The sequence below is a fragment of the Mustela nigripes genome, chromosome X, assembly GCF_022355385.1.
Source record: "Mustela nigripes isolate SB6536 chromosome X, MUSNIG.SB6536, whole genome shotgun sequence".
NCBI classification, from domain to species: Eukaryota; Metazoa; Chordata; class Mammalia; order Carnivora; family Mustelidae; genus Mustela; species Mustela nigripes.
The window spans coordinates 4621186-4642652 of record NC_081575.1 but is presented as its reverse complement, the minus strand read 5'-3'; the positions used below and the strand labels follow the sequence as shown (position 1 = coordinate 4642652).

Sequence of the window (21467 nt, the reverse complement as noted above, 5' to 3'; positions counted from 1 at the left end):
CATAAAATTAACCATCAAACTGCCAAAAAACCTTGCTTGCTACCTGCCTCACCTTTTGCCCAGCCAGGTATCCCCAGTTACACATGTAGGCATTCAAATCAAGCTTGCTTAGAATTAATTTTCAGTAACACATGTAGGGAATAAATACAGGTACCTGCAATTTAGGCAGGATCAGGGTCAAGGCCTTAGGTCAGGACAGCCTTGCTGGTCTTCTGGCCCTTGAGTGTCTTGTGTTATTCCTGCAGCATTTTCACTATTCACAGTTGCTGATTTGTCTCCTTTTTATGTGCACTTTTTTGGGGGTAAAATAAGACACACATAATAAAAATGCAAATAAAATAAGTGTATTCAGTGAAATGCAAGCCATCCTCTCCTAGATGATGCTGTGTACCCTGGTTGTCTCCTCCAGATGTAATTGCCACAACCTTGAGGCTCCCTCTAGAGTGAGTCCGTATACTCATAAGTATAAATGTAATACTTGTGTGGTCTTAGGGCTTCCCGTCTGGCTCTGCCCACCAGTCTGTGTGTCCTTTGGTGTTCTGGTCATTTCTCTGGAACAAGCCTTCTCTGCTTCCCTGTCATGACTTCATCATTCTCTACTTTTCACCTGCTCTCCACCTGCTGCCCTGACTTGCTAAGACCTTGATCTGGAAGAGGAAGAAGTAGAATATATCATTTAGAAAGACAAAAGCATTTCTAGTTTCTATTTCCATTCTATATTGTCTAACCCTGCAAAATTAAATTACGCCTGTTCATCTGCTACTGACTCGCTGTATTCCATGAGAAAGCCATTTGCATTTTTCTTCACAACAACATCTTTCTCTTCAGGATGCTGTGGCAACTAATGTTTTAAAATTCTCAGAAAAAGCCATAATAATAAAACCTTCCCATCATAAGCATAAGCATCTAAAAATTGAATAGAGACCAAAGCATAGAGAAGTATTATTAAAGAAGCTAAATAGTTTACAAACTCAGCAATGCCACATTGAAGATTGAATCCAGTAGATTGGGAATTCATTTAGGGCACATTTGCATTCTGTGTTTCCAGACATGGCCACATACACAGTTCACCAAATGCATCTCCCCAAAGTAAGATACAGTGAGGTATTTGGAAAATGGTAGCATCACACAGATAGAGGAACAACTGATTCTGGGGAGGTGATAAAAGCCTACAGAACATTGGGCTAGACTTTGAAGGATGAATGGGAGCTTTTCAGTTGGACAGGAGTGGAGAAGGGCATTCTAAGCAGAGTGAAAACTATGAGATGAGTGCAGAATCGCAAAAGATCCCTGGGATATCCTGACAATGGGGACAAGTCCGTTTTGACTAAGGCATGGAATGTGTAGCTGCAAAGACAAGCTAAAGACCGGCTTTGGAAGACTTACATTCTATGCTAAGAAATTTTGATATTTTTTTTACGAAATAATAGGAGGGCACTGGAAAGTTCAGTAAAGTGATGTTACCAAATGTTTATTTTAGGTTATTCTGTCAGCGGTGTGCAAATTGGATGGAGGGAGAGACACTGGAAGCTGGAATACCAGTTAACGGCTGTTTCATTAGTCCCAAATGAGAAAGGATGGGGGCTTGAACTAGGGCAAGAACAATGGGGAGAGGGAGAAAGGATACCATTTAGATGACCTGTCTGACTGATGAGTACTTGGAGTGGAGAGGGAGGGAAAGTGGAGGAAATGAGAGGATGGGGGAGGGGGAGTGAGGGTGGAAATGAGCCCCCAAATTTCAGAGTTGGAAGGGGCCTCCAAGATCAGCTAGCCTAGGCTAAGTATGTTTGAATGCATCCCTGCAAGTGGTATTCTAGCCTGTTCTTTGAGTACCTCCAGTGTCAAAGTGCTCGTTTTATCTCAAGGCAGCCTACTTCATCTTCAGGTTGCTCTATTAGAAAGATAGGCTTCTTTAGGCTGTACCAAAATCTATCAACTGGTGTCTCCTACTGCTCGGTCCTAGATTAAAGTCCTTAGGGCCACACAGACCAAGGAAAATCCTTTGTCAATGTGAAAGCTCTTTACATACTTAAAAGCGGATTTCTTATGCTGCTATGTCTTCTCCTGTCTACAGTAAACACTTAATGTTCCTTCAGCTGATCATCAAATGACATTGTTTCCTATCTCTCTGTCATCTGTGAGGGCACAAAAGACTTCCTGTGGAGTAAAATGTGTCACTTCATTTTCTTGTGGCTTTTTATTGGTTTAGACAAATCGATGTATATGAAAGGAACCTCAAAATAAAAGCAACCTGCAGGGCGCCTGGGTGGCTCAAATGGTTAAGCGTCCGACTCTTCATTTCAGCTGAGATCATGATCTCAGGGTCTTGAGACCAGGCCCTGGCTCAGACTCCGCGCTGGGTGTGGAGTCTGCTGGGAATTCCTTCTCTCCCTTGCCCTCTGCCCTTCCCCCACCCCACAGTGCTTGCACGCATGTGTGTGCATGTGCACATTCATGCTCTCTTTAAAAAAAAAAAAAGCAACTTAGAAAGGAATCATATGGAAGTATTTGAGAATGAGAATAAAGACCAGTTTGATAACAGAATTTTAGAAGCTTAAGCCCTGAATCAATGAAGACTGGTAGTGATACCATTAACATGGATGTCAGAGAACTGGAGATGATTTGCAGAATGACAGTGTTAGGAAACCATACATTCTGGGGTAGGAGAAGCTTTTAGGGATCAGCTGGTATAAGTTCAACATTCTACAGATGGGAAGATTGAGGTTCAAAGAAGCAAGGGACATGCCCAATGCCCCACAGATAATAAGTGGCAGCACAAAAACTAACCTAGGTCTCCTGATTCCCAGTTCAGTGCTTTTCTCCTACACTGGGTGTTTCCTTAAGTTGGGACACAAGCAAGAGCCAGCTTGAAAAGGATACCTTTTGATTACCTTCTCTATGATCACTATCGGCAAATTCTAATTCACTCTGAAATATATTTCAAATGGTATAGAGTTATATCAGAAAGTATTTAAGACTCTTGAATTGCTCTCCAAAGCATCCCTGCCATATTCACCAATGACAGCAGTTCATGTTATTTGGCCTTTTGAATGGACATCAATATCAGTGAGGAAAAGTCCCCAGTATTGCAAGGAGTCTGTCTACTGAATGTCTAAATGATATGGGAATGTTGATAAGACATTTAGAAATAGAAATGGGAATACTATCCAATAATGCATATTATTAGTAATGAAACACTGATTCCAGGTAATCATATTATTGCAAAATCAGTATAAATAGAAATTCAGAATGGTAGAATTCCTCCTGACATGTGAGCAGTGTACATGAGTTTTCAAGTGTTGGAAATGGGAGCTATTGCTAAGATTCTGGGGTATTGGAGATCTGAAACGTGATCTGAAGGCATTCTGGATATTTTCTATTAAAAAAAAAAAAAAGAATGCCAGTTTCTGCCGATCTCCAGATTTCACATTTATGTAATCCCCCAAAAGATTACAGTAGTAGACCTCCCTTGAATCTAGATCCATCTCTAGCTGAGGGCTTCCAGGTGGAAACCATAGCAACTGAGATAAGCCACTGGCCTTCTGTGAAGGTGATCCAGGCCTGGTGCTGGCTCCAGGAAGGATGTCCAGAGCCTTGTAAGGATTTACCAGTATGGCCAGATGAAAGTCTTCCAGCTTAAAGGCAGAGTCACTTATCATCATTGTCTGCCAGCCCAGAATAAATGAATGTGGCACAGTGTGAGAGCTCTATAGTCATTTTACCAGAAACCAATACATTTTAGTCAGGGGTGCATCTGCTCCTGAATGGTCAGAGAAAGGAGGGATCATTTTGAGAACATGCTTCTGTCAGGGATATGCTATGTATAATCTGTTATCAGAAATTCTTTACTAGGAAGTATCCATGACCAATTTGCTTAGATATCAATGGAGCAATCTCAGTAGGTGTGTATGAATGGTTTTTTGGAAAACCCCATTTAAACTTAAATACAGATTGTATTTTCCAGAAAATGTGTGCCCATAAAACATACCAAATTTGAAGAGAATATGAACATTTAAAAGGATTATAGCAAACCTGGTAAATGCCCTTAAAAATGGGCCTAGTTGTACATTCCAATCCTATAAGATAGCCTGCCATTAAAAATCTATACCATAATTTATATGATATCGATTTTATTGTCACAACTTTGGAAATGCTCTGTCATGTATATTTATAATGGCCCATAAATGTTCAAGATAACATTTGGAGACCAAGTCACTATTCACAGTAAAGGAAATAGAGGAGTTAGAGCCCATTTAATGAGCTCCGTGTCTTGACCTGAGAAACCTGCCTTAGAAACATCTCTTGAAAAGCAAGCAAAAGAAGCCCTCAAATAATACGAGTTCAAAATGCAACTTCAAAAATGAGAAGGTGTGGAGCCTAAAGTGAGCACTCCACTTGAAAGCCTGCATTTTGTCCAAAGAGTCCAAGAACCCGCAAAGGCTGTGTTTGTAGATGGAATTGACACTCCAACATCCAGCTACAATAGGCATCAAAATTCTGAGTGAGCAGATGATAGTTTTAGCGTCTGAACATATCCTGATGACGTAACTCCCAGTCATAGACCTGGAGCTGCCTGCATCATCAAGTCAATACCTTGGGACTCATGGCCACAGTTATAGTGGTATTAGTTGGAGAGTCAGTCTGTAGTTTAGCCCAGACTAGCTAAGGGGCTTTGCCCTTGGGAGAGGATGGGAGACAAGATGACCGTTTTGCTCCCATTTTCCTTGTCCTATGTTAGAAACAAAGCACAAAGTGGGCTGGAATTAGTGTTAGCTTTGCTCACAGATGCTGAACTCTGATTTAACCAGATGCTATAACTATAGCAACAGGGAAATACTGGAGTTTTGAGTTTAACATCCTAGTGAAATTTACTAAATATAGCACACTTTGTGGTGGGGTGCATATTGCAGGTATTTCCTTTATTTTTCAAAAAACAAGGACAGTCGGGCTTTGGAAGGAAAGTTAATTTATCATTAATGGTGGCTGCTGAAGTTTCCCAACCCCATGATCTACATCTATAAATACATGTTTTGAAGCCAAATGAGATAAACTACCTTGATTGTCCAAGGCATGGATGGAAATTGGGCTATCATAAAGCTGTCTTCAGATTTGCCTAGGTGTTGGAATATTCATCTTGGGGTTTAGTGGAAAGAATCTTTGGTTGAGAGTAAGAACACCTAAGTCCCAGACTCTGTTGCCAAATCATTATGTGATCTTGAACAGGACTCTAAAGGGTCATTGGGTCTCAGGTTCTCCACTTTTCAGTGCTCAGGAGCTGAACTCTTCCAGCTCTCCCATTCTAGGATTCTGAAACATTTAGGGTTATGTTTCTCCTGCTTTGGCTCTGGAGATACTTACTGGTATCTTGTGAATGAGAGAGAAAGACCCACATCCCAGAAATGAATCAGAGAGGTGGTGACATGTACAACTCTGGTTTCCTTACAGGTTTCCTTCTGGTTAAGAAGGATCTCTCTAAATAAACTCCACAAGCCCTCTAAGGGGACTGGTTATTGGCTTCATGTTTCCTCAGTCCTCCTTTACCCACAGATGGGCCAGGTGGCCTCCAGATAGAGGCCATCATCGCACTCCATTCCATTTAGCAAGGCTCTGGACCCCATCCTGTCCATAATCAAAGGAGATTTAAAGTGTCCAGGGTCACTGAGGCAGGGTGGCTGTGTGTTCTTCTCAGATTCTGTGCCTTGATCCTAATAAATAAATTATTGATACTTTCCTATGACCAACCCCTTGCCTTATTCCATGTCTGTTACCATCTCTTTTACCAGAGAGCCTGAGTCCCTCCCTGCCTTAGCTTCGTACTTATGTCATCCTTTGAAGACTGGAATTCTTTTGCTATTTTCAGTCTTCTTCAGCTTGACCACTGCCAGAACTGTCTGGATTTGCCCATCAGCCTATCTGCAGAGGTCTCTGTCTATGACTTGTGCCTGAGAGTCCATGATGCCTTCTAGCCTACTGTCCAGCATAACCCCTTGTTGCTTACTGCTGGCCTTCACTAAAGTTCCTGCTGCCTTGCCTGGACCTATGTCTACTGTTTATTACCAGGCCTTCTTAAGATATGTTCTATTTGCTTTGTGGGGACCTTGCTGTGGGACTTACTTCTGGTGTTCCCTGACACTGATTATTAGCCTCTACTTTTCATATCTCACTGGAGATCCCATCCTCAAAGCCTTCCTGGGCCTGCCTGGTCTCTGGGTTCTGGAGTTCCACTGGGCTGGTCTATCCCAACCCCAGCCAGTTTCCAGTCATTACTTACAAAGTCTATATGTCATTTCTTGGGCCACGTTGTCCTATCTGGACCCATTCCTCAGTACACAAAGCCAAGTTCCATTCCTCAGGATGAAAGCTACCATGTCCAGACTCACCCACTCTGTTCCAGTTAACCAGCAGCCTTGCAAAACTTTGAGGTCAATGACTTTGTAGGCTAAATCCAAGTTAAAAATTCTAAGATGAACAATGAAAAGAATTTCTGTATCTCTGCAGCCTACAGTAGGGAGAGGGGGTCCTGTTTGGAATTTTTGAGCCAGCAAGAGGTCATTAGTTAAAAGGTGAAAAATGACTTTATGATCTTTTAAAAAGTAAAGTTGCATATGAATCTAAGGTGGCATTGTTATTGTTATAAATATCCTGGTAGTATTCAGTTCCTTGCAGAGTTGCTTCTAGCCTAATGAAATAACCCAGAGTCCTGGCCCCAATAGCAGGGATATATGTATTGGTTAGCTATGTACCCTTGTGCTGAGGACTTACTCTTTGTAAACATCAAGTTCATCATCTGCCAAATGAGGCTTTGTGGAGATAGTATCTCTGCTTATTTATAAACTCTCAAGGTAGTATCAAGAATACCAATTAGTGAATAGTGGGTGTGAAAGTGTTTTAAGAACTGTGATGTATCATACAGATTATCTGGTCTTTTTTCCAAGATAGGTGGAGGCCACAGACATGGAACCTCTTGTCTAGTATTGGTGGACAGCAAAGATTGGGATCAGTGCCCTGAGGGAATAGCAGATCAGGAATAAGGCATATGGCTTGACATGGAGCCAGATGAAACTAGGGAGACAGTACACAAAGCCAAGTGTTTTGGGGAGCCAGCAGAGCTGATGCATGGGGAGTTTGAAGGAGAGGAATTTCCTGAGTGGAGAGGAATTTCCTGAGCTAAAGTTAAGGGCTACTGACTTCTTTTTGTTTGGTGCCTGCTGTTGCTGATCTAACAGCTGAGACTGAAGCTATTTTGGAAGAAGTTAATAGGGTAGAGGAAGAGCAGACCAAATGTGAGGGACTATTCTTACAAGTACTGGCAGGATTTAGGGGACAGCACAAAGGGTACAAGGCCAGTCTCAGCTAGCTCAAGGGAAACCCAGTTTAAAGGAGAGTAGTCAGTAGCCTAGGTAAGCAGCCACAGCAAGCCATATTTGGACACTGTAATGATAGTTTTATGTGTCATCCTGGCTAGGCTACGGTGTCCAGTTGTTTGGTCAAACACTGGTCTAGCTATTGCTATGAAGGTATTGTTTTAGATGTGATTAACATTTACATCAGTTGACTTTGAGGAATGCAAATTACCCTCTATAATGTGAGTGGGCCTCATCTAATCAGTTGAAAACCTTAAATGCAAAGACCAGGGTTTCCCAAAGAGGAAGGAATTTTGGTCTCAAAACTATCACATGGAAACCCTTCCTGAGTTGCCAACCTGCCGGGCCTGCCCTGAAGATGTTGGATTCAAGACCACAGCATCAGTTCTTGCCTGAATTGTAGCCTGTGCTACAAATTTCAGACTTGTCAGCCCCCACAATTGCATGAACCAAGTCCTTAAAATAAATCTCTCTCCCTTGCCCTCTCTCTCTCATGCCACTATATATATAGTATACATAATGGTTTGTGTACATGTATTTCTATATACATGTATATATCTATATATGTATATTCTATATGTATGTGTGTATACACATCGATGTCTGCGTCTACATCTATATCCATCCTTTTGGTTCTGGTCCTCTGGAGGACCCTGACTGAAACGATACCATGAAGATGGCAGCATAGCTTAGAGCAGAGACAACTGAAGCATCATGGAGGGCCTGGAGTGAGCTGTTGATATGAGTTCTTTTCCTGAAGTTGTCTGTCAGTTACACAGTATTAACTGAGTCTCTACTGTGTCTACAAAGTGAGCATCTGTTGTGCCATAGAGCTTGGCTGGTACAATGCCTATCCACTCAGATCCCTGAAAGGTCAACCCAGAAAAGGTCAACCTGAAAGGCCCTCACTTTTTTGTCAAAGAAGCTTTATTCCCCTGAGGAGAGCACTGAAGGCTGATCATCCTCCACTGGGGGATCTGACTAGAGAGGGCCTCCAGCTCTGTTATATTGATAATGGGGTTACAAAGGACTTCTATGGGTCCTCTCATTCAGACTTAATAGAGTCAATGCCATATAAAATTAGTGCTTATTTAGTCTTATTGCACAGATGGAGAGTATAAGCCTAAGAAGGGAAGAGCCTTTTCCCCAGGCCACACAGCAAGTTGATGGCACAGCCAGGCCTAGCATTTAGATCTCTAGACAATAAGGAATAAAAGAAAGGAGAAGGAAAGAGAAAGGCTGTTTGATAAAGAGAAGTCTGGATTCCCATTGTGCTTTTTCTGTGGGCCATTTGGTGAGTAATTGTCCGAAATTTAGGCAGCATCCTATTTTTCACAGCTTGATAGAAAGAAGGGAAAAAAGAAGAGTCTGAAAAGTAAAGTGAAATAAAATAGAAAACATATTTATAAGGGCCCTCACTGCTAAATCACAAAATTGAAGATGACCAGTATAAATGGGTTTCATTGAAGACCAAACTAGCTTTCCCATGGGCTTCTCTAAAGGCAAGAAAGCTACTGTACTCAAGGCAAGTACCTTATTGCCCTGGCCCAAAGAATGTTTGCCCTTGTTAAAGGTATATTTTGATTGCTGCTGGATTAGTGCCTCCTATTTCTCCCTACATTTGCTCAGGAATGTGTTTATCTTCCACGAGCATACTAAATTGAATTGATCAATGAATATGTCATATGTATTCATTTGTTCTAACTTGACTTTGATGGCTTCATCCATTCAACTTTCAGCGAAATTATAATTCTTAAGGAGGGCACGTATTGCATGGAGCACTGGGTGTGGTGCATAAACAATGAATTTTGGAACACAGAAAATAAAATAAAATAAAGTAAAATTTAAAGATATATATAAATTAAAAAACATGCTGGCAATTCATTACTTTGGAATGCATCAAGATGAATCAGTAAAGGTGACTGTCTTTCCTTTGCATTGGTATCACTGGTTTGTGCCCATGTTTTCCAGTTAGGATTTATTAATGTAAATCTTTATACATCATTCAGAGTGTTAGGATTTATATGGCAGAATATAGTCTGCACAAGGCCTTCTAGGAGACTGGATGGCCTAATAGGGGTTTCCATCTTTAATTTCTACTGTTCTTTGTAGAAATACATTTCATAATAAACTTTCATATGTGGGAAAGCAGTGTTCAAATAGCATATATTATTGCCAATATGGGATGTTTTGCTACACTTTCTATGGAGTCCCTCGGCTCTTCGGCTCTTCACTGAAATGCATCCTCATGGCAAAGCATCTTTTGTGGCCAGGAGGATATTAACCTCTGTTCTAACCCCTTCCCTCTTTGCAGGACAGCACAGCTTTGATCACCTCCTTCAAGAACCTTTTGTTATACCCTCTCCTGGATCTGAAGACAGTATTTGTAAAAAACACATTGGAATCTTGGCCAACAGGAGCCACTGGGGTGGGGAAGGTATTCATCAGCTCTTTCATTTAGTGGCTTTTCTTCTGTTTTACTCCTTTGAGGTAGTGAAAGGAACCTGCTCCAGGTTGCTTCTGTGAGCTCTGTATTCTCCCCTTTTTTCTTCTCTTTATCTCCTTTTCTCCCATCTCACAGATCAACTGATGGGGGCCATTGAGTAACTGGTATCAATTCATTCAAACATTTATTAAGTCCTACTATGTGCAAAACAGCATGTAATATTTTGAGTTTTCCAAAGTATTCTTCTCCAATGGTAGTGTTCCTTTTTAAATTATAAAAGCAATACATATTCATAGTAAAAATGCAAACACTATAAGAGGGTATAAAATGAAAAGAAGGGCGCCTTCAAAGTCCTAGTTTCATTCCTTTGGCATAATCATCAGCAATAAATTCTTATTTTTCCTTCCAGAACTTTTCTATGGATATAGAATGTTTTTTTTTTTTTTTTCAGGAAACACTGATTGGAGCATGTTAGCAACAGTTTTGTAAATCCACTTCTGTGTACATCTTGGTATGCTTTCCATGTCAGCACATGCAGTCCTGCTGATTCCCTTTAAGGCTGCATGGTTGAAACATAACTTTAGGCAAGTCCTGAGGTTTTGGTGAATTTTCTACAGAGTACAGGAAAGATGGCCAATGTTGAATGTATAAACTCAGTTTTCATTCACTGCCTTCTGGTTTCTTTTACCTTCTCTATACTTGGAGGCATTAGCCATTCTGGATACTGACCCTTGAGGATTCCAGTGGCTTGCAACTGTTTTGAGGAAATCAAAAATAGCTTGATCAGTTTTCCTCCCCACACATCATGCATCTATTCTGGCCTTGGACCACACTCAAGGTAGCTCCCAAACCAGTCTCTAGAGCTTATCCCAATACTTGATGACAGCTTCTTTTCTCCCCATCATGAGCTTTCTCCTTTGGCTGCAGCCTGTATTTTCTGATCTGGCCTTACTGGCTACAGACTTCTTGCTTATTTAGCCATGTTCTGTCCTCATGAGTTTTCATGTGCCCATGTGCGATGTGACTCCTCCCTCAAAGACCTGCTAATTCTAGCTCACCCTTATTTGATCCTTTATTGTACATTAGACATGTGTACCTCACTTCCTTTAAAAAAAATAAAGTTTTCCTTTAATTCCCTCAGCAAACCCATGAGGGCTGTGTGGTATAATTATCTCCCAATGGTAGATGAGGCACAGAAAGGCTAAGGACATTGTCCAAGGTCACACGACTAATACGTGGAAGAGCTAAAATTTGAACCTGGTTTTATCTGATCCTAGAAGCCGTGCTTTTAACCAGCACATGGACTGCCTCCCTTAAGTCAGCAAGTGTTTCCTAGCTAGCCAATCATACAGAGCAGCCTTCGCCTTTCTGTCAGCCTGTGGTTCTCTCAGGGCAAGCCACAACAGTGGCTCCCTAAGTATATGCTGCACCCAGGCTTTGTGCAAGAAGGTGGTGCTGAGCTCTCTCAAGCTGGAAGAGCATTTTCTTACAAACTAAACCATGAGAGACATCTTGGGTGGGAAGAAGTGCTTCCTGCTTATAATGTATGCTGAAAAGGGATTCCCACATTATGAAGCCTCACAGTTCTTCCTGTGTGATATTGTTATAAGACCTCAGGCTGAATTGGTAGCTGTTGGGCATTTTTGTTTAATGTCTACCGGTCCACTTCAGTTACAGACATAGACTTGCAACTCCTACTTTGACCCCAAATCCCAATACACAAAGAGGAAGAGTCTTTTAGTTTTCAAATCAGAATCCTCCAGTTTCCCTATCAATGCTGCCCACCTTGGGTGTTGCCTCTTTGAATTCAGATTTGAATTCAGAAGGTACATGGCAACTAGGAGAGGATTTCTGTTCTGGGTTCCTTTTGGTGGTCTCCATTCCTGATTCTCCAACTGCCTTTCTCTCAAACTTTTGGGAATTTAGAATCTGGGTGTGGTCATGGCCCAGACACTGAACTGAGTATTTCTACATACCATGAAATCCAAAAGAAAGGTAATTCTAGATGTCAGGTAAATGCCTTCTATTTCTTCACTATCTGGTAGAAGTTAAATGGCAGGAGGAGTGTTTCTAGGTTTTTAGTTTTATTTTATTCACAGCACTGGAAAATAAACCTGAAAATCTGCAAAGAGAAAAACCAAACCAATAGCAATTGCTCTGGAATTGTGGGATTTTTCGATAATAAATATCTAGATGGTGTGTTTATTTCAGTTCCAATCCAATTCAGTTCAACAAATATTTGTTGAATGCCTGCTGTGAAAAAGATAAAGAATGAATAAGACATGGCTCTCACCCTACAGGAGTTCACAGTCTAACAGGGAATCAACATGTACACTGTTAATTGTTATGCATGGAAGACAATAATAAAGGTACATACAGAAGTTTAAATAAGGTGCTATGGGAGTATTAGAGGAAAGAAAAGTTTAGGTAGGGAATCTGGAAAGATTATGTTTGGAAAAAGAAGCTTTCAAGCTTGGTCTTAAAGGATTGGTGAGACTATTATAGGAAGACATTGAGGTGAAAGATCGTTTAGGCCAAGGAATCACATACCTCACAGGTGTGAAAGCCCAGGGAATAGTGATTGGTCTGGTAGGCTGGAGAGAAGTATGAAATAAAACAGGAGAGGTGAGTCTGCCCCAGTTTCTGAGAGCCCTGATACTAGGCTAAGCATTTGGACTTGTTCTGCAGACTAAAAAAGTCTTGGTTTGCCACCCTCTCCCTCAATCATAAAGGAATCTTTTCCCTATTATCACAGCCTCTGGGTATCTTTGTTATAATTACAGTCATATGTATTTGATGAAGATTCTCTACATGAGAAATAGTTGACTTTAGAAAACACACCACATGGGATTGATTTAAACAGCTCCAACATATCAATAATGCATTTAATTTATTTTTCTCCCCAGTAGTATATGTAACTACATGTACTTTGATTATATTGACTAAGATTACGATCCATGTTGATATAACCGAAGGATGGTTATCCTTGATCTGGGTGGTGTTGTGTTTGAAATTTATCCTACTCTGTCATTGGTTTCACTCACTTTGTGCGTATACCAAACCAGTTCTAGCTATTCCATCAGATTTTTCTTTTTACTAGCACTATTTATTGTCTTTTTCTGGTATTCCTATTAGAATGTCAGATTAAATTATATCAGATGGTTCTCTCTCTAAGATATGTTCACTTTGCTTCATCTTCTTTTACCATTCTCTCTTCATCCTATCACAAACAGGAATTAGCTTCGTTTGGCATGATTTGTGTTTGAAGAATCCATATTGACTACTGTTTATCACTTGGGTTTCCCCTAGGTACTCATAAATGACTGCCTTAATAATTGTCCTCACAGCTTACCAGATATTGAAATTAAATTTATGAGTTTAATTCTCTGAGTTCCCTGGGGATTTTTTTTTTAAAAGAAAAATGGAACAAGGCAGTTTCATGACTCACAGCAACTCTAACATAATAAACCAGTGTGAGAAAGAAAAACATTTTGCAGGGAAACAAATTTCAATTTTAGCCTTCCAAATGATTATTATAAAAATTAACAAATAATAAGATTTTTCTGAAATAGTAAAACATCCTGTGTCCTTTAAAACTATTTATTTATTGCACTCACACATATTTTTAAGGACTATAACAGATGCCTAGAAAATGTTAATCCACTAGTTTATAGTCCTCACTTTGTGCTGGCAACTGGAAATTTGGTCTTTTTATATTCAAATTGTTGCACACTTGAAAAATAGCCCAATAATGGCACGTTTTAAAAGGTTATTTTGTAAGTACTGTTGGTCGGACATATGCTAAAGTACTGTTTCAGGTTGCTAAGGCAACCTGCTTGCCACAATTGTGGTTAACTATTTACAATTTAACAATAATGTACTGACCTGAGTCTTACCTTCAATTTATGTAGTGCAGGTGCCCTGTGGATAGGCTTTAGGTGGACTATAGCTGCCTCTTAATTTTTGCAAATGATTGGCAAGGGATGGAGGCACATTTGGTAGCAAATAGTCAGATGTCTTGAAAAGGATGGATATATAGAACATTGAACAATATCAAGAGCTTTGGTGAAGTGTAATAGATTTCTATAGTTGCCCAGCCAAGAATCTGCTTGCAACTGAGCTAGGGATATGTGGAATGACTAGTTTACATCAGTCATGGAAGAGAAGTAATTGATTTTCTTTGATTGAAGCAGGTGGGATGCAGGGAATGAACAACATGCTGATAGTACAGTCCCTTTTCTTAATGTTCCATCGGAAGGTGGTAAGACATCTTTTCCTTTCTGAGCCAGTACCATCCCCTTTCCAGTGACTTGGTCTAGAGGCAAATGATATTTAAAAGCTCTTGTTGGGGTGCCTGGGTGGCTCAGTGGGTTAAAGCCTCTGCCTTCGGCTCGTCATGATCTCAGGGTCCTGGGATCGAGCCCCACATCGGGCTCTCTGCTCGGCAGGGAGCCTGCTTCCCCCTTCCTCTCTCTACCTGCCTCTCTGCCTACTTGTGATCTCTGTCAAATAAATAAATAAAATCTTTAAAAAAATAAAAGCTCTTTTGTTGTGTAATCTTTTTCATTAGGAATGGTGGATAATCTGAAAGCTGTATCAGCTTTGGGGCCTGCCATCACTATAATGCATAGGTTTTTGACTTATGTGAATGTTTTTATTTCAAAGACTGTCATCCAGGGTCATACAGCAACTGAACAATGAGAAAATACCCCCATTTTGTAATCCTGATCTGAGATAATATTTAGGGTGAGAGAACACGGTTATCTACCAACCTGATTGCAAATCTGGCACACCACGGCCTCACTCTTTGACAGTATACTCCTGGAAGGGAGCTCCTTAGAGTTTGTTAGTGGGAGGAAGCCTTTGGTTTCAGAAGAAAGTATTTGGGTGGCATTTTAAGAAGTCTTTTCAGTTTCAAGAGAGTAGAAAGGTCTGCCTCTGAGCCTGTGGTACGATCTTTTCTCTGGATGAACACAATGACTGTCTGTCTCACATTTTTTTCTGATATTTGTTCTGCAAATCAGCTGCATGAGCCCCTGCCACTTTCCTGAATAAGCTTCCAGGCATTACCTGCATGCTGTGTTCCTGTGGAGGGATGGCAGTAATCGCTGCTAAGATAAACTGAAGCTTCTGTGGATAAAACGTAAATGCAGTGAAGTGTGTGTGGCTGTAAGATTTAATGCCTCTACAGGTAATTTTTTTGGAGGGGGGATCTGGCATTTAATCAAATCCAGAGTCATTATGTAAATTTAATCACCTTGCAACACACTAGTAATTTTATTATCTCCTTTTCATTTGACAGTGCTTAGATGCAAGTTGAGCTTGGAATTCCAGAGGTAGAACACTGTTGATTGGAGGCATATGAAAGAAAGTATACTGTGGAAATGAGATAAAAAAAACACAAACCTTTATTCTTGCTATTGATTGTCATCTTTGTATGTGTACAGGTGTCCAATAAAGGGTTTCTAGAATAAAGTGCACCTGTTTAAGGTTTTCCACCTTTCTTAAATCCCTAGTGAATTGCAAAGAGCATGTTTTAAATGGACTATGTTAAATCTACTCTTGCCAAATGGAAAACTGACCTTTACACTCGATGAGATATGGTTCAAATTCTCACTAACACAGGGGTCTCCTTTATCTTGCACAGCCCATTTTGGCTTGATCTAAAATGATATCTGATGTTGGATTATTTATGTTATAAGGTCTATTTACTTGAAAACAGTATTTCCATTCATCAACACCAGATTTAATAGGTATTTAAAAGTCGCAATGGGAATGATGATCCTGGATATATGAATTATCCATTGCTACGTCACTGTTTATACTATGAGGCTGAGGAAGAAAAAATCTGGTCAACTTGGATGTCCCAAAAGGCACTTGGGCTTTTTGACACTGTGATTCACACTAATGATCATGATCATGTCTTAATAAAAGTAATAAAGGTAAGTACTTTATCTGAAATCTAAAACATGAAGCTAGAAAGAAGGCAAGGAGGAAGATAATGTGTTAAACTGACCTTGCTAAGGCAGAAGAAATGGCATTTTGGATATCTTTTCCTACTTCCATTTCTCTATGTTACTTTCCCTATTTTCTCTTACCTCTGAGTCTGAAAGAAGTTTAAGAATATCCGTTCTCTTTCAAAGACTCCATGAGATTCCCCAACCACACACTGGAACATGGAGGCCCCTGGTCAGCCAGGAAGTCTTTCCTTTAATCACCTGATGTCTTGCCTGCCATATCTTGCAGGCATGGAAGCCTCCAACTTAGGCATATACCCCTAAGTTGGGCTCAATTCAGATTACCAGGCTTCCCATACCTAGTGTGCTACCTATTCCAGCAAAAACTTTTTTCTTTATAAAAACCCTTACTAACTCCATGAATTATAACTTTGTATCATAATGGGAAATCAAAATGGTATAATCTTGGATTAAGGTAGAAGTGCCTTATTATCCAGTTTCCCATCTAACTTAATATTTGTTCTCTGTTTACTATTGGTGCCTCAGTTTTCTAATCCTAAAATGGGGATAATAATTACTACCTCCCTTTAAGGGTTGGTATAAGGAATCAGTGAGACACTGGATGTGGAAGTAGCTAGAGGCCAAGAGTACATTCTCAGTGAGAGCAAGCTGAACCAGATAATGTTATGGATGGGGTATGAAGGGTTGATTTTAGAAAGTTCTGTATATATTAGATACAGGTCCTTTGTCAGGTACATTGTTTGAACATATTTTCTCACAGTCTGTGGCTTATCTTTCTATTCTCTGTACAATTTCTTTCACAGAACAAAACTTAAAGTTTTATGAAGTCCACTTTTATCAACTTTTTTGTATAGGTCATGCTTTTGGTATCATATCTAAGAACTCCACCTAACTCCAGGTCATAAAGATTTTCACCTGTGTTTTTTTTCCTTCAAATTTTATAGTTTTATGTTTACATTTGGATCACTTACCAATCTTGTTAATTTTTGTATGAGTTTTGCAGTTTAGGTCAAGGCTTGCCTATGGGTATAGAATTGTTTCAGCACCACTTATTGGAGATGATACCTTTTCTTCGTTGGATTGCTTTTGTACCTTTGTCAAAAATCAATTGGCCATATTTATGTGAATCTATTTCTGGACTCTGTTTCACTGATCTGTGGTTTCTTCCCTTTGCTGGTTCCATACTGTGTTGATTAGTGTAGATTTATAGTAAATCTTCTTTTTTGAGTTTTTATTTAAATTCTAATTAGCTAACATATAGTATAGCATTAGTTTCAGGTGTGATTTGGCACTTCCAAAATCACACCTGAAGTGCCAAATCACAATATAGTGATTTGGCACTTCCATACATCACTCAGTGCTCATCAAAAGAAGTACACTCCTGAAACCCCATCATCTAGTTCACCCATCTCCCCCCACCTACCTCTCTGCTGGTAACCACCAGTTTGTTTTCTATAGTTAAGAGTCTGTTCCTTGGCTTGCCTCTCTCTCTCTCTCTTTTCCTCTTTGCTCATCTGTTTTGTTTCTTAAATTCCATATATGAGTGAAATCATATGGTACTTGTCTTTCTCTGACTGCCTTATTTCACTTACCATAATATGCTCTAGCTCCATCCACATCATTGCAAATGTCAAGATTTATTCTTCTCAATGGCTGAGTAATATTTCATTGTGTATATATATACCACATGTTCTTTATCCATTCATCAGTCGATGCACATTTGGGCTCTTTCCATTACTTGGCTATTGTTGATAACTGCTATAAACATTGGGGTGTATGTGCCTCTTTGAATCTGTATTTTTGTATCCTTTGGGTAAATAGCTAATAGTGTAATTGCTGATAATAGGGTAGTTCTATTTTTAACTTTTTAAGGAACCCTGTACTGTTTTCCAGAATGATTGCACCAGCTTGCAGTCCTACCAACAGTGTAGGAGGGTTTCCTTTTTTCCACATTGTCATCGACACCTGTTGTTTCTTCTGTTCTTGATTTTAGCAATTCTGACAGTTGTGAGGTGGTATCTCACTATGGTTTTGATTTGCATTTCCCTGATGATCAGTAATGTTGAGCATCTTTTTGTGTGTCTGATGGCCATCTGTATGTCTTCTTTGGAAAAATGTCAATTCCTGTCTTCTGCCCATTTTTAAATTGGATTATTTGTTTTTTAGCTATTGGGTTTGTTAAGTTCTTATAGACTTTGGGTACTAACCCTTTACCAGATATGTCATTTGTAAATATCTTCTACCATTCCCTAGGTTGCCTTTTATTTTGTTGATTGTTTCCTTTGTTGAGCAGAAGCGCTTTTTTGTTGTTGTTGTTTTTAAAGCAGGCTCCATGCCCAACATGGGGCTTGAACTCATAACCCTGAAATCAAGACCTGAGATCAAAAGCTGGAAGCTCTACTGACAGATACCTAGGCATCCCTGTGCAGAAGTTTTTACTTTGATGAAGTCCCAATAGTTTTTTTTATATATATAGTAAATCCTAAAATCAGATAGTGTTATTCCTCCAACTGTATCCTTTTTTGAAAAATTGTTTTAGCTCTTTTTGTTCCTTTGCTTTTCAAATAAATTTTACAGTTCATTTACCTGGAAATTTAGGAAAAAGTTCTGTTGGGATATTGATTGGAATTGTATTACATCTATAGATCAGTTTAGGAAGAACTGACATTTATATTATGTTGTTTCTCCAATCCATGAACACAGTATATCTCTGTATATTTAGATCTTTTTATTTTTTTAATTTTAATTTTTAACTTTTTTATTTTTTCAATTTTTTTAAAAAAGGTTTTGTTTATTTAAAGACAGAGAGAGAGAAAGAGAGAGAGCATGAGTGGGAGGCAGGGCAGAGGACGGGGGAGAGAGAGCATCCTAAGGAGACTCTGTGCTAAGCATGGAGCTTGATGTGGAACTCAGTGTCATGACTCTGAGACCACAACCTGAGTTGAAATCAAGAGTTGTACACTCAACTGACTGGCCACCCACATGTACCAAAATTATATATATATATACATATACATATATATATATACATATATATACACACACACACACACTCTACTTTCTGAGCAAAAACACTTTATTTTATTTACTTTTTAACTGGGCTCCATGCCAAGCACAGAGCCCAACATGAGTTGAAATCAAGAGTTGTATGCTTAACTGACTAAGCCGCCCAGGTGCCCCTTAGATCTGTTTAAATCTTTGTTTTCTTTCATCACTGTTTTATGGTTTTCAGCATGCAAAAGCTGTATATATTTTGTTAAATCTATACCGAAGTATTTCATTTTATTTGAGCTACTATAATGGTGTGTATGCATAGATATATACATAAATATATGTTTATATATTTATATATATAATATATTTTAATATACTAAAATATATAAAATTAAATTTAATTAATATATATAAAATATATTTATATATTTATATACATAAATATATGTTTAATATATGTTATATATGTTTATATATAAATATATGTATTTAGTTTCCAGTGGTACATTAGGAGTACCCAGAAACAGGACTGATTTTTCCATGTTGAGTTTGTATCCTACCACCTTAGTAAACTCATGCATTGTTTATTGGATTTTTTTTTTTTTTTTGGTAGATTCCTTGGGATTTTCTGTATAGGAAGTTATGGTGCCTGCAAATAGAATTTTATTTCTTTCTTTCCAATATTTATGCCTTTTGTTTATTTTTCTTGCCTTATTGCATTGACTAACACTTCCAATATGATGTTGAATTGGTAGTGAGAGAGGAAGTTTTGCATTGGCCACAGTCTTAGGGAGAGAATATTTAGTCTTTTGCTATTAAGCTTGTTGTTATCTGTAGGTTTTTTGGAGACACTCTTGATCAGGTTGAGGAAGTTTCCTTCCAGTCCTACTTGCTGAGAATTTTTATCATTACTTTATGTTGATTTTTGTAAAATGCTTTTTCTGCATCAATTAATACAATCATTTAGTTTTTATTCTTTAGGCTGTTTATATTGTAGATTACATCAACTAATTTTTCTATATTTGAACAAACTTTATAATCCATGATAAACCTCACTTGATTGTACCATATTGTTTCTTTATATATTGCTGGATTTTATATGATATTTGTTGAGGATTTCTATGTCCATATTCATGAGGGATATTGGTCTATAGTTTACTTTTTTAGAATTGTTTTGTCTGATTTTGGTATCAGTGTTAGGTTTGCCACTTTCTATAAGTTGGGAAACCTCCTTTTCTATTTTTTGGAAGAGATTTTGTAGAATTGGTATTATTTCTGCTTTAAATGTTGTAAAACTTTGCTGGTGAAATCATCTGGGCCTGAAGATTTATTTTTCAGAAGGTTTCAACTAAAATTGAATTTACCTAATGATTATAGGACTGTTCAGTGCATCTGTTTCATCTTGGATGAATTTTGGTAGTTTGCGATATGTAAGGACTCATTGCCTTTTTGTTCTTTACAATAATTCTGTGAAGTAGGCAAGACAGGTAGTCTTAACTCACTGCTCAAATCAGTTCATAGTACATAACAGAAGGTAAGTTAATATTGGTAGGATTAATTTGTTAAATGAATTCCACTTTGCAAATGGTGAAACAACTTGCTGAAAATTATTTAGCTCTTAAGAGGCAATGCTTGGACTAAAACCTAAAAACTAAACTAGCTTTTGAAGAAGAAGGGAATGAGAGAAAGGAGCTAATTTGGCATCTGTTTTATGACAGACACTGCTGGATGCTTTCATATAATTTGTCTCATTTAAATAATGACAGTTATCTTGTGATATAGACATTGCTATCTCCACTTTAATGTTGTAGGGGGTAAGGCTCTGTATTAGTCAGGGTCCTAACAGGAAACATATGATATGCTCAAAGTAGGAAAGCTTAAGGAGGGTTTAGTAAAGGGACAATTTACAAGGTATAGTCATGGTTGTAGGGCAACCCCAGGGGCTGATGAAACACTGGATTGAATCTGTTACCACCCACCCCCCACCTAAGCCCAAAAGGATTAGGGAAAGAAGTATCTTGAAAGAGAACATATATAAGTAGAGACCTCTAGAGCAGGTAGCACTGAAATGAGCAATGGTCTTCTGTCAAATAGCCAACTCCCCACAGGGAGGAAGCTAGAAGGAAGCTACACTCTTCTCCTAATCTTTGATCACTGTCCAGTGTTCTTTTTGGCCAAGCTGAATCAATCAGAAGCCAGCAGCCAGTGAAGCCTATTGATATAATCCATACCAGACAGTTTCCTGGTGAGAAAAGCAGGATAGTGAATCTAGGGGACAAAGAAGTATAGTAACTTCTTTTCTTCTGCAAGGTCACATGGAAACCTGGTAAGAGGCAGGTTTAGGATTTAAATTACAGAGCTCCAGTTCTTCACACTGAACTTGTCCATCTTTCCCCAGGAGACTGACTTTTAGGGCCAAACGGTCAGAAAGGGCCTGTGATAAATCCCCCAATATGTCTATGTTCTTGTTTTACTTTTTTTGTCCTGAAATGTAAATGTAATTACTGTGGTATAATAAAGTGACATTAGGATATTGGAGAAAGGTTAGAAAGAGAACACTAGGAGGTGACAGGAGTTCGGCCTGAGTAAGAAGCTAAGAAAGGTGATGGAAGTTGTGGGAGAGAATGCAAGAACTGAGTCACAAAGAGGCCTGAAGCAAGCAGGCTCCAAATATTGAGTGAGTAT

At 39.0% G+C, this 21467-nt stretch overlaps 1 long non-coding RNA gene across 1 annotated transcript in view; it reads left to right on the top strand.

Annotated features, from left to right (window-relative positions):
* The first annotated feature begins 14855 nt into the window (after positions 1–14855).
* LOC132006811 (uncharacterized) overlaps positions 14856–21467 on the top strand; it is a 104914-nt gene continuing 98302 nt past the window's right edge. The window contains exon 1 of the long non-coding RNA XR_009401234.1: positions 14856–15001. This is a non-coding gene — a long non-coding RNA (uncharacterized LOC132006811). The remainder of the gene's footprint in view (positions 15002–21467) is intronic.